We start from the raw sequence: 13,506 nt of genomic DNA on the forward strand, positions 1-13,506 counted from the left end.
TTCATCCAGTTTCTAAGATTCTGAGAAAAAAAAAAAGCCTGTTCACAAATGGTCAGCACAGACTTACTGGAGTTCAGTAGCCAAGTTTCCAGATAGTGCATGCACTGAATATGTGCAGGTTTTTGTACATATAACCAAATTGCATATGTACTATGGCTGAGAAGAGTGTGAGCCTTTCTGTGTCTGGGATAGAAGGGACTGAGCAGGACTTCTACTGAAACTTACTCCTCCTCTTTTCTGAGAGCTGCTGTGGTGCCAGAACTAAAAGCAGAGATAATTTTCTTGCTGTTTAATTCTTCCCAGCTGGAGCTCATGCTGTGTGGAGGACAATGAGGAATGGACACCCATAATTTTGACATTTTCTAAATTTTGTTGTGGAACCATCAGGAGTGATCCAGGAAAGGACCTCAGGAGATTATCTAATCCTTTTCTGTGCTAGAACAGGATAAGAAATGGTCTGGACAAAACCTACCTGTGCTTCTTTTTCTTAACAGCCTTTAGTGCCACAGGTCCCTAGCTAGTCTATTCTATCAGTCAATTATATTTAATTTCCTAAAATGTTTCTTGATATCTACCCCAGATCTTGTTAGTCAAAGTTGACATGTAAAATATTTTATTCCTTTCACCCTTATATCTAGTTTTATATTTGTGAAGGCTGCAACCACTTCTTTCCTTTTCTTACTGAGACTGAACAAATATAACTCCTCAGTGTTTCCACACTAGCTGTTTCCTGGACCTCTCATCTCTGCTGTTGTTTTCCAGGGTACCCTTTCCATTTGGTACAGACCTTTCTTGGATTAAAGTACCAAAGGGAGACCCCAGTCCTTCCGCTGGTACCTGATGCTGGGAAGCATCAGATGCTCTACAGATTGCACATCATTCCAGTAGACATTTTCCTTTTTTCCACCTCCAATATCCTAACGTTGTTGATTCAGGTTAATCTGTCACTAGCTGTATCTCCTAGGTCATCTTCCACAGAAATACTACCTGTCATTCCTACAGAATGTGGTGCTTTACATTAGCCCCTGTTGAACTACATCTTGGTTTATTTAAGACTGTTCCTCCAATTAACCAAGATAATTTTATATTTAATGTTACTTTCCAATCTGTCTGTAAATCCTACTGGTTTGATATCCTTTACTAGTTGAATAACTGTATTATCTATACCTTTATAACATTATTTGTGAAGTTTTGGGGACTTGGCAAGCTTTATGAACACAATATAAAATTTTGAAAGATCTATTGAGTTTTGTAAACAAGCTAATAAATACAGTCACTGATGTCCCTGATGTTGGAAACTTATAAACTCTCTCACTCATGCAGACATGTACACACAGTACTTGGCAAAAGCATGGCAAAGTGACTTCTAAACACACAGTGAGCATGTTGGAATCAGTGCAGTGCTGCTCTCATTCAGCTTTTCTTATCTTCTGTGCTTCTCTGCGGTGGAGTAATGCCAGTTAGAGAGGCTTGGGAAAACAAGAAAACTTGAATAAAATGTAGTGGGTCTATTGGGATTTCTCTGCATGTATTGTGTTCCAGTTTCACTCCCTCTTCCTCTCCCCTTGCTATTTCTTGCCTTGTATTACTTGATGTGTGTGTGTATCTGTATGTGTGTGTCCATGCCAGCTAGATGCCAGCAGAAACCAAATAAAAAAAAATTGTTAATTTGATCATTCTTTCACTGTCTGTGTTCCTCACTGAAGTTCCTATTGTTTTTGATATTTCTCTTGCCGTGGGGACTGGATTTTTGCCAGCTGGGTGCCAAAAGCCAGTGAAAATAAATAGATACATACTAGGGATCGCAGAGATTAAAATACCTACCATTCTGAATTACCCAAGGGTAATTTAGAAATACAATTTTGTTAAAGGTACTTGTTCCACTTTTATTATACACAGGATTACTGATGGATGAACCAAAGGAGAGATAATTTTTAAAATCCCTGTTTAACAGCATACATCTATCTTTTTCACCTCTTTTTCGTAAAGATGGATGTGGTGAAAAAAGACGTATTTCCGGTGACTCATCAAAGAAAGAAAAAAAGTCAAAGGTAGGGCAGTAAATTCCTCTGTTCCTGCAAACTGGGTGATTATTTGAGGAAAAAAAAAAAAAAGAAAAAAGAGTAGCAACTTTTCCCCTGAAATTGGACTGTACAATCTCATATTATACACACTTATTAGCAAGTTAACCACATGACTCAAAGAGACTAATGTATCCTTGAATAAGCACTTCTATCTCTTCCATATCCCTGGGCAAAACCATTGTTCTGTAGCTAAGATTTTGTACTTAACTATAAGATAGTTGAGTGGATTTTGCTTTAATAAGATTAACGAGAGCATGCATTTATCTGATCCAGGTAATGTGGGAACTGCCAAGAAAAAAAGAAAACAAACAACCAAAAACCATAGGGAAGAGGGTAGGTTGAATGTAGGGAATTAGTAAACAGACACTAGAGGTTATCCTTTTGGTACTGTTGCTGTATATTCATCTCTGTCTCAAACACAGATTATTTAGTGAAAAAGATCAGTTTACAGATGTCATCTTCCAAGGGTGATAAAATACAAAGATGTGTTGCTCAGAAGCATAATGAAAGACTACAGTGCTACATGTATTCCTTCATTACAATGTAAACTTTGTTTCACTTGACAACAATTACAGTAATAAAGTTTATATAATTTTCAAGAGTTCCCATCTTTCAGTAACATTGGGTTTTTTTAATCAGTAGATGAATGAAATTATAGAATATTTTGCACAGGCTTTCAGTATAAAGAGATGTGCTGGACTAAAAGTGAAATACATATTGACAATAGAAAAAGTAGACTTCTGGGAAAGAGGGTTATTCCCTGTCTGTCTGTAGAGGAACACTGTGGAAACCTCCATCGCTGGGATTTGCCACAGCACTACAAAATGAAGCATGCAACACCACTTTGCACTGGACAGGATATGAGCTTCATGACTGAATGGATTCTTAATTTCTTAATTCTATCACTCATTTCTCCACCCCCTATTAGCTTGGCCCTTTCAAATATTTCTCCCATAGAAAAATATCTCCAAGATAAACCAGCCTTGTGAAGGGTAATGGTTAGCCTAATCAGATTCTCCTTTGTGTTTCTTATGAAGGCCACAGGTTCCCAAGGATTATATGGCAACAGCAGAATAGCAGAACAATGGGCAAGTTTGAGATCAGATGCTTCCTCTATTGTTTCCAAAGCAAACAGTTCCAGGAAACATGCTGTTCCCTGCATTAGAGCTCTGTAGAAAGACATTACACTAAGTATACTACAGGAGATACAGAAACAGATCAATATGTGACTAAGTGTTTTAGCCTTACTTTTATTATGTTTGACAGTGATGACAGCATCATATGTATGTCACATATAAGATGACTAATGTGTGTACATGTGTGAACCCCTTGCACAAACAGGTTTTCCCATAAACTTTTAGGGAAGAGCAAGCTCCCTGAGAGCAGATCAGTGTATGGATTGAATCTAAAAACAAAATAAAGAATCAAACAAACCCCAAACTAATTTCAGGTCTTATGAGAAGCTGCAATGGTATCAATGTCTGGAAACATCTACTACAAATGGTTTCAATCCAGAATGATTTCCAGGAAATACTTGTCTTAGGTTGTGCTACAAAATGTGTCATCAGGATGTTGTCTGTGTTCCTGACCCAAAGGCGGGTGAAGAACACGGCAAAGCAATGTGAGAAAGTAACAGAATGAAACAAGAACTTTTTGTGCGAGTTGACAATTTTCTCTTGGGTGAAGATTCCCTCCAACACACCAGAAGTGAACCAACCAACACGAGCCATTTTTATGTAGAGAACTCAGTCTCTGTAGTAGGCCAGCAGCCAGATGAGGGGTTTTAAAGAAGAGTTATGGTAGTTATAAAGAGGGAAAAAATTTGCAAACACTGATAATAATACTCCTACACAGGAAGGTTTGAGCCAGTCACACTACTCCCCCCCTTTTCCAGTGAGATTCAGAGTTACATAGGAACAGGAGATTGTTTTGGCTGGGATTAGATAGCACAGATGGTACCAAAATGTGTAACACCTACCACAAGTTCTTTAGTTTAGTATCATCTGCACAACAGTTCTTCTTGGCCTTTTAACAGTTCATTGAATGGAGGAAGAGGAGAAAAAGACATGGGACAATTGCTGGAAATGTGCAGCAAGTACTGTTTTATTTTATCTTTTGGAGAATTCATATAGGAGCATGTAGATAGGCTCATATAAAATTTTGCATATATCTTCTGTGAGATGGTGTGAAACTTCACTTGGCTCTTCTCTTTCAAGAATCCCCAAAACTTGGCAAGGAAATCTCACAACACATTTGAGAATTTGCAGATATTATACGAGGGTATATATACGAGGTACAGGAATTTTAACCAGTTTTCCCAGAATCACCAAAGGAGTTTGTAGCATGGGTGGCTCTTATCTCCACACAGCTTCTCAGGAATCCCATGGACTTTGTTTTCTGCCCTGACATAAATAGCAAAAGTCTTTGGTTTTCTTCTCTGACTTTGTAGGCCTTCTACATGACCTAAAATAAAACTTTTTCCTCCTGTCTTAATTTTTCAAATAAATGCTATTGTAGCAATTCATCTACAACTTGTGATCCCAGGAATATTTTATTGTCAATTCTAATATTGTTCTTTAATCAATTCCTCTAGTTGTTACCTTCCTCTACAAAAGACACTCAATTTCTCTGTTTTTAATAGGTTTTCCAGGGTTTCAGAAGAAAGAGAATAGAAAATATATTTCATTTGTAGAGGGAAATACAAAAATTTCTAAACATAGGCACTGCAGTGCCACTGTGATGGACATACTAGAAATAACAAGACTTAGAGGTTGAGGTTCTCCATGTTGCCTATTTGATTTGGCTGCATCAGGTACTCAACACTCCCAGATAGCTTTGAAATATTCATTGTAATATTATTTAACAATTAGGCTGCAAGTATGGAGAATTCCCTGAGAAGTGACCAGGAAGAGCTGATAGCCTAAATCTTCTGTCTTTTGAATACTCAGCCACACAATTTAAAAGCATTTGAGATTTTTTCCCTAACTAATGAGAGACCTTCAACTACACAGAGAAACATAAGGCACCACGTCTCCAGATTAAATGGGGAACTATCTGCCTTAGGACTTCTAAGATGGCTAATGCTCAGTGGAGGATTACTCTAACCACATTTATAGTGAGCTCCCAACTGATATCCAGAATGAGCAACATGGATGTCATTGCATTGACTTCAGCTTAACTCCACTGCAGAAAGGCATGGGCTGCTGGCCCATTCTCAAGCATACTTCTGAAGAATTTACATTTAGGATAATGCTGAAACTTTTGTCAGTGAATTAGGTCTGAATATGTATCCATGCAAAAGAAATACACAATTTTCAATGTGTCCAGACTGTGAGGCAAATGCAAGGTGTAATTCAAAGTCATTATACTGCTTGCTGTAAATATTGTTTTCATAAATCCATCCTACTCATATGCTCAGATAACCCATCCTATTATTCTGGCAGCTACAGGACTCCTGAATCACACATACTTGAACCTGGGGGATTAGAGGTTTTGCTCTTTAAATAGCATAGGTGCTGGGCTGGCCATATTTTTCAGACCTCTTTGGAGAAGCAGAATTGATTTTTTTTTTTTTAAAACAAAAAAATAATTCAGTGCCCAAAAATAGACATAACTGAGCCTCCTCCTTTTGTAATTGTGTTTTTGAAAATCAGACACGTAAAATCTTTTGTAGCTGTGGGCTCGGAACTCTCTTTTGTGGAAACACTGGTGCACTGTAATTGGTTGAGTACTGCTATCCAGCCTGAGAGGGTGACCTTTCACACTCTGCCCTAAAAGAACACTATAGAAAGAGAGGTGGCGTAATCTGGGTTAAAGGCTTCTTACTAACATGTTGAGAGCTTGTTTCACACACACACAAACAGTTGCACGAAAGCCCCAGCCTGATGATAACTTAGCACTTTAGCATGGTGCTCTTGAGACAGCCCTCTTCTGAGAGAATAAAGAAAGGCCCCTTAGTTGAAATGCAGGACTGAAGCTCTCCATAACCACCGGGCAACTGTTACGAGGGAAAAAGAAAGTTAAAAGAGATGAGAACAAAAGGGGCTATCCTTGTTACAAGGCTCCGGTTCTAGACCTGAAAAACTCTCCCCTAATCTTTTTATTATTTTTCTCTGTATAGCCCCAGGTTTTGACAGTGAAATCTCTTGTCTTTCTGAGCAAGCATATTCAGCGCCATTTAAGAAATTCCCGTGGACCTGCCTTTTCTGTGATCTCTTCGTACATGGAGAAGGAGGAAGAAGGTGAGCATCTTTGCTTCTTTGATTAAGAAGTTAAAAGAATGGGATATTTCTAAGGTGAGGCAATTAGAACCAAAATGTAACTTAAATGATATAAAGACTCTAAACACTGTGCTGTTATATTTAGAACAGGCGCAGCTGTGCTTGCCTAGGTTGTGTGCCATCTTGAGACTTTCACATTTGATTTCAGAGGCACTGAAATCACCAGCATGGGTGAAGATCCTGGGTGCCACGAATGCAATATGGCCCCTTAGTCTGCAAAACCTCCCCATGGCTAATTACATGCCCTGGGCTGGTGGGTCACTGGAATGCCTACTGTCATCTTAGCAACCCACTCGCCTCTCTATTTTTTTAATGCTTACTTCAACACTGATTAATATGGTACAACTGTCTCATGCAGTTTATCACTTTACATTTCATTTTTCCACCTTATTCCTCTCCCAGGTTTTCTTTTCCCTATGTCCCAATTTTATTTATTACAAATTCCCACATATTCAACAGTTACTCTGCTATTCTAAATTACCTGTGTGTGTAGTTAATTTTAATAAATTGCTACACACTGTCAGTGATTCCTGTTAGAAAAAATAAAGGATATGTAAAAATTGCTTTAGTGCAGTTTCTTATCTACTTAGACCCCATATGATACTCACAAAGTAAAATGAGATTATAAAGTTCTGTATTTATCACAATATTAGACTGTTTCATAAAGGATCTTCTTCTGGCTAACAGTTAATAGGACTAGGGAGCTCCAAAGCCAGTGCTGAAAGTCTGGTTTGACTGTGGACTATATAGACTATAGCAATCCTCCTTGACTTCATGATGTTGCATGTCAGGTAGAGCAAAGTGCCTGAGCTTTTACTTTCTTTAGTGTTTCTGTTAGCTAAATGCTCTTTGTGTCCTCTGCAGCAGAGTTAAGCTTTGTTAACTGTATCTACGTTTCTGATAATGGTGACTCATTTCCAGTCTTCTTAATTACTGGTTTTGTACTTTTTACTTTAAAATCTTTCAGAACTGGCAACTAAATTTACAACTATCTCCTCCAGAAAGAAGTTTCAGAGGTATAATGAAGACTGTAACCACCAGATGACTTTGCTTAATCATGGAGGGCCCCAACAGTGGTCATCCAAGCTGGTGGACCAGGCCTGAAGAGGAACAACAAGAGAACTAGCCACTCAGATTTGCGAAATCTGATTCTGAACACAGCAAATTCAACACTGTTGAAGTTTAGTTTATCGTGGGTTAAACTTTGACCTCTTTGTGTTTGGAGACTGAGGTTCAGGTTCCACTAATTTACAGGAAAAAATATATTTGATGAGTTCATCATAGCCTATGGTGGGGATATTTTGTCGCAGCACAAAATCACTGCACAATACAGCATGATTGGCAGCTGCTTCTTAAGAGCAGCCCGTGGCTGTGGTAGGAAAAGTTGCAGCTGCTCGTGATGGAGAGCCATTGACAGTCAGTGATAGGGACTTGCCCACAACGTCCCTTTGAATCGTGCGGAGCACTGGCGGGCCTTCCACATCCCTCTCTTTGAGGTTCACCCAATTCTTTGCCTCACACCAACAATTTGTGAAAAAAATTGCTTTACTCCTGATAGATAAGCTAGTTTACATGTAGGAGAAATTGGGTATCTAAAATGTATGTATAGATACAACTGAACAAAATGGTTGCAGGAGTACTGCACAGAGAAGCACTATAATTAAAAAAAAAAAAAAAAAACAGAAAGAGGAAAGGGAAACTGCAAATTTTATTTCTAAACCTTTCCACCAGGAAAAGGTTACAAAATTTAGGGAAATGAGCTGCAGCTGACATGCCTGACAAATAACTCTCATGGAATCTATAAAGTGAGTTTATTTGTGCCATCTTTTACAGGAAGGGCTGTGAGTGAGTTTTGTACCATTGCCACTGGGGTTGCTGAAACACCCGGCTGGTGATCAACATTTTGGATGCTCATGAATAACCGGAATATGAGCACCTTAAGCACAAATTCAACAAAGGTTTTTTCAAGTTCATCATCACATATGAGATTGCATCATTCATAGTGGCATTTATAGCCATCAGTACTATACAACCCATGGTAACAGATGACATTGCATGCTGAAAGAGGCCGTGAAAGGTCTTTCATACTGTTTCCTGCTCCTAATGACAGCTTTTACTGCCAGTTAGGACAGAATCCAAACACATGAAGTCATGATGGCTGTAGGTGTTGATTTGGATATGAAATGTATAACCTAGCTTATGCAGCACTGACTAACACAGAAGTTTTTCAGTGCATGAGTTGTATGCACAGTGCTAGAGAAAACTATAGGTGAAAGGACAGAGAATGGCCATGAGAGAGGATAGTACCCTGTTAGCAAACAATTTAATGTACAGAGATATTTTGTGTTAAAAATGTATTTGGACGCCCACACACATAATCATTTGGACATCATGCCCTTAGAGTCTATTCCAATTTACCATAAAAGAATATAAACGTCTGTGGGTCCAACTAGTAGGTTTCTCAGCTGGATGTGAGTGACATATCTCTTCGTATATGTGTTTTTGTTTGTGTGCGTATATTCTGCATGTGTATTTTCATGCTTAGCCAAAAATTCCATGTCTATAGAAAGCTCATGAATATTTTATAGCTTTTGTTCATGAATTCATTCATGAGTTTTATAAATAGTGATAATTTGAAAAAATAATATGTCTGAAAGGCAATACCACTTTACCTATGAATGACCTCTTTCTCTTTATTTTCCCTACTTTGGATATGTTTTCCCAAACAGTCTATGAAAGTGTTTACTGGTCTATTCACTTTTACTAAACCTGGGGCATTAGTAGTGCCAAAGTGAATGTATACATAAGCATACTCACTATGTACAGTTAGACCTTTTCCACCTATAGCTAACAAGAGACCTTTAATTGCACTGAAACACGATCTTTGCAGGGCAAATCTGCTGGTCAGTGCAAACTTCAGGCCATGCTGTGCTGGATGGGTCCTGCATTGCCTGCGGGTTTGCTGGTCCCCAGGCCCACCCTGGTGTTGATAGCTCATGGCTGGGCGGTCTCGCATTCCTTTTTGGAGTATAATGTGTGTGTGTGTGTGTATGCACGTGTGTGTGTGTAATAAGTAATATAGGGTAATCCCCTTCTGATGACAGAAGCTTCAAGTGGTTACAAGTAGCAGACCTGTTTTCAGATGCCTGAGGTAACTGTCTATAAGGTGCAAGGTAAAGAAATAATTAATTACACTTACTGGTTAAAATGGGGAAATGATATATGATAGCATGCTTTTATTTCAAGTGCTTTGATTCAACACAAGGCAGGGTTTTTGGTGAAAGAAGTGTCAAGACATAGAGTATTTTTCTGCAGTCAGAGGTTGAATTTAAGTAATCGCCCACTGCAATTTTACCCATATCAGATGTTCACAACTACAGTGCATACAGGGGGAGGAAAAGAAGTGAAAGATGGAAACAGAGAGAAAAAAACATCCCCTAAATTCTGAACGTGCAGTCTTGCTGAGTAACCACATTCATAACTGAGTGGGAGTGATTTGTTCTGACAAAACAAGATTACTAATTTTGCTGAATTAACAGCACTACTAGTAGTGGGTGGAGAGGAAGAGGAGGGAAAAAAAAAAAAGATTTGTTTTGGACATTCTTGGAATTATTATTTACCAGGTGATATAAAAGATATGTGGTTTACAGTATCACAAAAAGTTTGGTTGCTTCCTTCTGGTGTGTTGTTTAAGCAACTAAATATCTGGAGCAACATGCCTAAAAGAGCAGGATGTATGTTTATATTTTAAAATTAAAACAGGCTCACACTTGCTAGTGAAAGGATAAAAGATCAGCTTGGATTCCTTCTTCACTCGAAATCAGAGGGCATTTCACTAAGAGTCTTTAAATTAATGTAAACATTTTTTTTTCCTCACATTTGGAAGGACGTGAGTCTAGGATTGTTCTCTATTGAAAAGATTAATATTTTCAGTTCAAACTTTGGAATCCACTTGGACAGCCCAGAGCTTCCAGCTGTTGTTTATGGTATTAGTTAGAAAATCCCAGTGCCATTCTTTTAAAACAAAATTAATAAAAAAAAAGCTCTATTGAGTTAATTTTGTGGAATTATGTTAATAAGCACAATTTGCACTGTGCAGGTTTACTTTGTGGTTTGTGGTGAGTTTGTAGAGGTTTTGTGAGCAAACCCAAATGTGGTGACAGCAAAACCTTTCCAAAGCACAGGCTTTTATGCTCTAAGCACAGAATTTCCTTTTGTGGTCATGTGTGACGTGGTTTTTGGATAATAAATGTCTATAATAAGGTTTCCTTGGGTTGGCTCAAAGGGTCTGTGCCTCTGTTTTTAATGGCTGTCTTTGGAGGACTTTCGGTTACATATATTTTCTTAGAAGTTGAGCACTTCTTAGAGACAGAGTTTAATGACATAGAGGGTGATCCAGAGATGTATTGCTCACTCACCACCTCAGACCATGAGTGCTGACAATATACCTCTGTATTACTTTGGCTCGCCATTAAGACATAGTTTTATCCAACAGAAGCATCCAAGAGAAGTAGCTGAACAGGAATTTTCTTCAGGTGGCTTGATGGCCCATTGCACGTGCAGTGAGGAACAATTTTGAGCTTCCCTAATTTTTCCCAGTCAATACCAGTCGTCCTTAAAAGGACTGGAAGGAGCTGGAGCCACTCTGCTCTGGCAGCGTGGTGGGAGTACAACCGCGGCTGCTCAGCCGTTGTGCACCAGGAGCATATGTACAGCAGAAGTTTTCCAACTTCATATTTCATAATTTCATCCTCCTCAAATTTAAACTGGTGAAAGAAGAAATATCCCCTCTGTGACAGTCTGGATCATCTAAACTGATACTATTTTTGTGGTGGAAGGGAGGGTAGAGGAAGGAACCACATTTGCTATAGAAACTGGTTTCTATTCCTACATAATAAAAAAGCATATGAGGTACTGATTTAAAAAAAAAAAAAAAAGAAAAAAAGGTGAAAGAGGAACCAACATGTTGCCAAATGCAAACCTACTGAAAAACCCCAACAAAAAGCCCAACCACTGAAAAAACACGCTTTTTGTAAGGCGCTCTTTGTCACAAATCAGTAAAAGTTGATTCCTGTAATGAATTAAAATATTCCAAAAGCTTAAAGCTTCTATCACAGTTGACCTTTAAGGTATGTAGCAGCAAAGAAGTTAATACACTTTGCACATGTTGCAGAGCAACAGGTGGTAGAAAAACCCATGCGGACTCCTTGCATTCCTTACTTTTCAAACTGGTGGCCCCTGGTATTCTGGGATTTACACTACCTCCCCCAGGCTCTGACTGACAAGCTAATCGGTGTGCTGGGAAGCCCTGAGCTATTGATTCCACTGTAACAGAACACCTCCCCGTCAATGAAACTGCAATGAAATGCTTCAACAACGAAGAAAGGGAGGCATTAGGCTGTTGAGCAACTGGAAGAAATTTGCTTGTAGGTAGTGCGGCAGAAATGAAAAGGCTCTCGGGGGCACAAGCTTGAAAAGCCAGGTTATTAAAAAAGCCACAAAGCTGGAGTCTGGCTGAGTGGAGAAAAATAGTTATGGCTCAGTTAGGCGTATCTAAAAGGAGGAGGGAGGGGAACGCAGCTTTCAAAATTGCGTTAATCCCCCATGTACTTAATTTCTTTTCTTTTATGGCAGCTTGTAGTATAGCAACAAGTATTCAAGCAGTTAATAATTTTAAACAGTTTAGCTTTCCGTAGGCAATATATCTTTAGCCTTAATTAAAATTTTATTTTAGTAGGGGGAAAATATTAAAATGACATTCTGATCATCCTCTAAGATGGAAAAGATATGATAATATGAATATTTTATTAGACAAACTATTATTAAACACCTGGTGCAAAATCTTAGCCACTGATTAGTTGGGTTTGTTTGAAATGCCGGTCACTATTTCTTAATAATGTCCCAGCAGACTTCCACTCATAGTAACCATCACTGGTACATCCCTTGTAAACACAAAGCTCTTGATATCTTGTACCAGAATTGAAATATCCCAAAAGCAGAATTGGATTCCTGCAATGCCAGTCCTGTGGATGGCTTCTGTTTTGGGGTAAAAACCAAGCCCACCACATCACCTGGACACGTCTCTCAGGTGGTGGGTCTCTCTTGGATTAAGAGACATGCTCTTTGCTTCAGGAGAGCTGAAGGGATGAGTATGAGAAGGTAAATCAGCTTGGCCATTTAATTTGGGATGAGAGTCAGAGGGGAGCTGTCAGAGCTGAGTTTTGAGGCTGGAATTTGCATCTGCCGTTAATTCAGGAACCTGAGTTTGCTGACCTTCAGGCAACATGCATGTCTTATCTATTTACTCAGTCTTTTCCTGAGTGAGCTGTCAGTTTTTCTTTTGGAAAGTTCTCTCCCCTCTGCATGGGTCGTTGAGTACAATAAAAAATGTGTAGACCTTGATTGCACACGAGGCAAAACAGTGACTTGCTTAGGCAGCCGGATTAATTTTTCAGTGACAATAAAATGGCTGATGTTGTACATAAAGTGAAACTGGCAAAAGTGGCCTTTTCAGAAATTTCCTGTCCCATCAATTATCACCTGTTGTAGGTTCAAGACTTTTGCCTTGAACAAATAATAGAGATGTTTTTTCTGCACACTGTTTTTTTTTGTCAATGGCAGTGGTACCATCTATATGAATCTATGAATATAAATATGTATAGGGACTGTCTTCCTGTAATGGAGTGCTCTGTGTATAGAAGGCATGGGGAAGTTGGATGCTAAAGGTTAGGCTCAATTTGCTTGGCATTTTAACCCATGTTTTAAAAATACGTGGCCCAGGTCTGTCACTTTTGCTCACAGGAGCTGTGCTTGAGTGAGTACCAAGCATCTCGTGGCTGCAATGGGCAGAGCTGGGGAAGAAATGACCGACTGGCTCTACAGTCACAGTAACAGAGAGAACATCCGTGAGTTAAAAAGGGAGTCAAGGAGGCAGAGAAAGTATTAAAAGAAAATAACCTTAAAAACTTAAAATCACAGAAACCCAACTCCTACCTATACTGAAGCCAATAGGAATATTGACTTTGATTTCAGTTTGACCAGAATGGAAAAAAACATAAAATCCTTATTTTATTAAATATGTTCTGTCTGATGAAGAGTGGCACATGCACAAATAATGGGTCCTTCCTAAAGCTGACCCATAT

This window comes from Tyto alba, unplaced genomic scaffold, assembly GCF_018691265.1.
Source record: "Tyto alba isolate M040663 unplaced genomic scaffold, T.alba_DEE_v4.0 Super-Scaffold_41, whole genome shotgun sequence".
In the NCBI taxonomy this organism is placed as follows: Eukaryota; Metazoa; Chordata; class Aves; order Strigiformes; family Tytonidae; genus Tyto; species Tyto alba.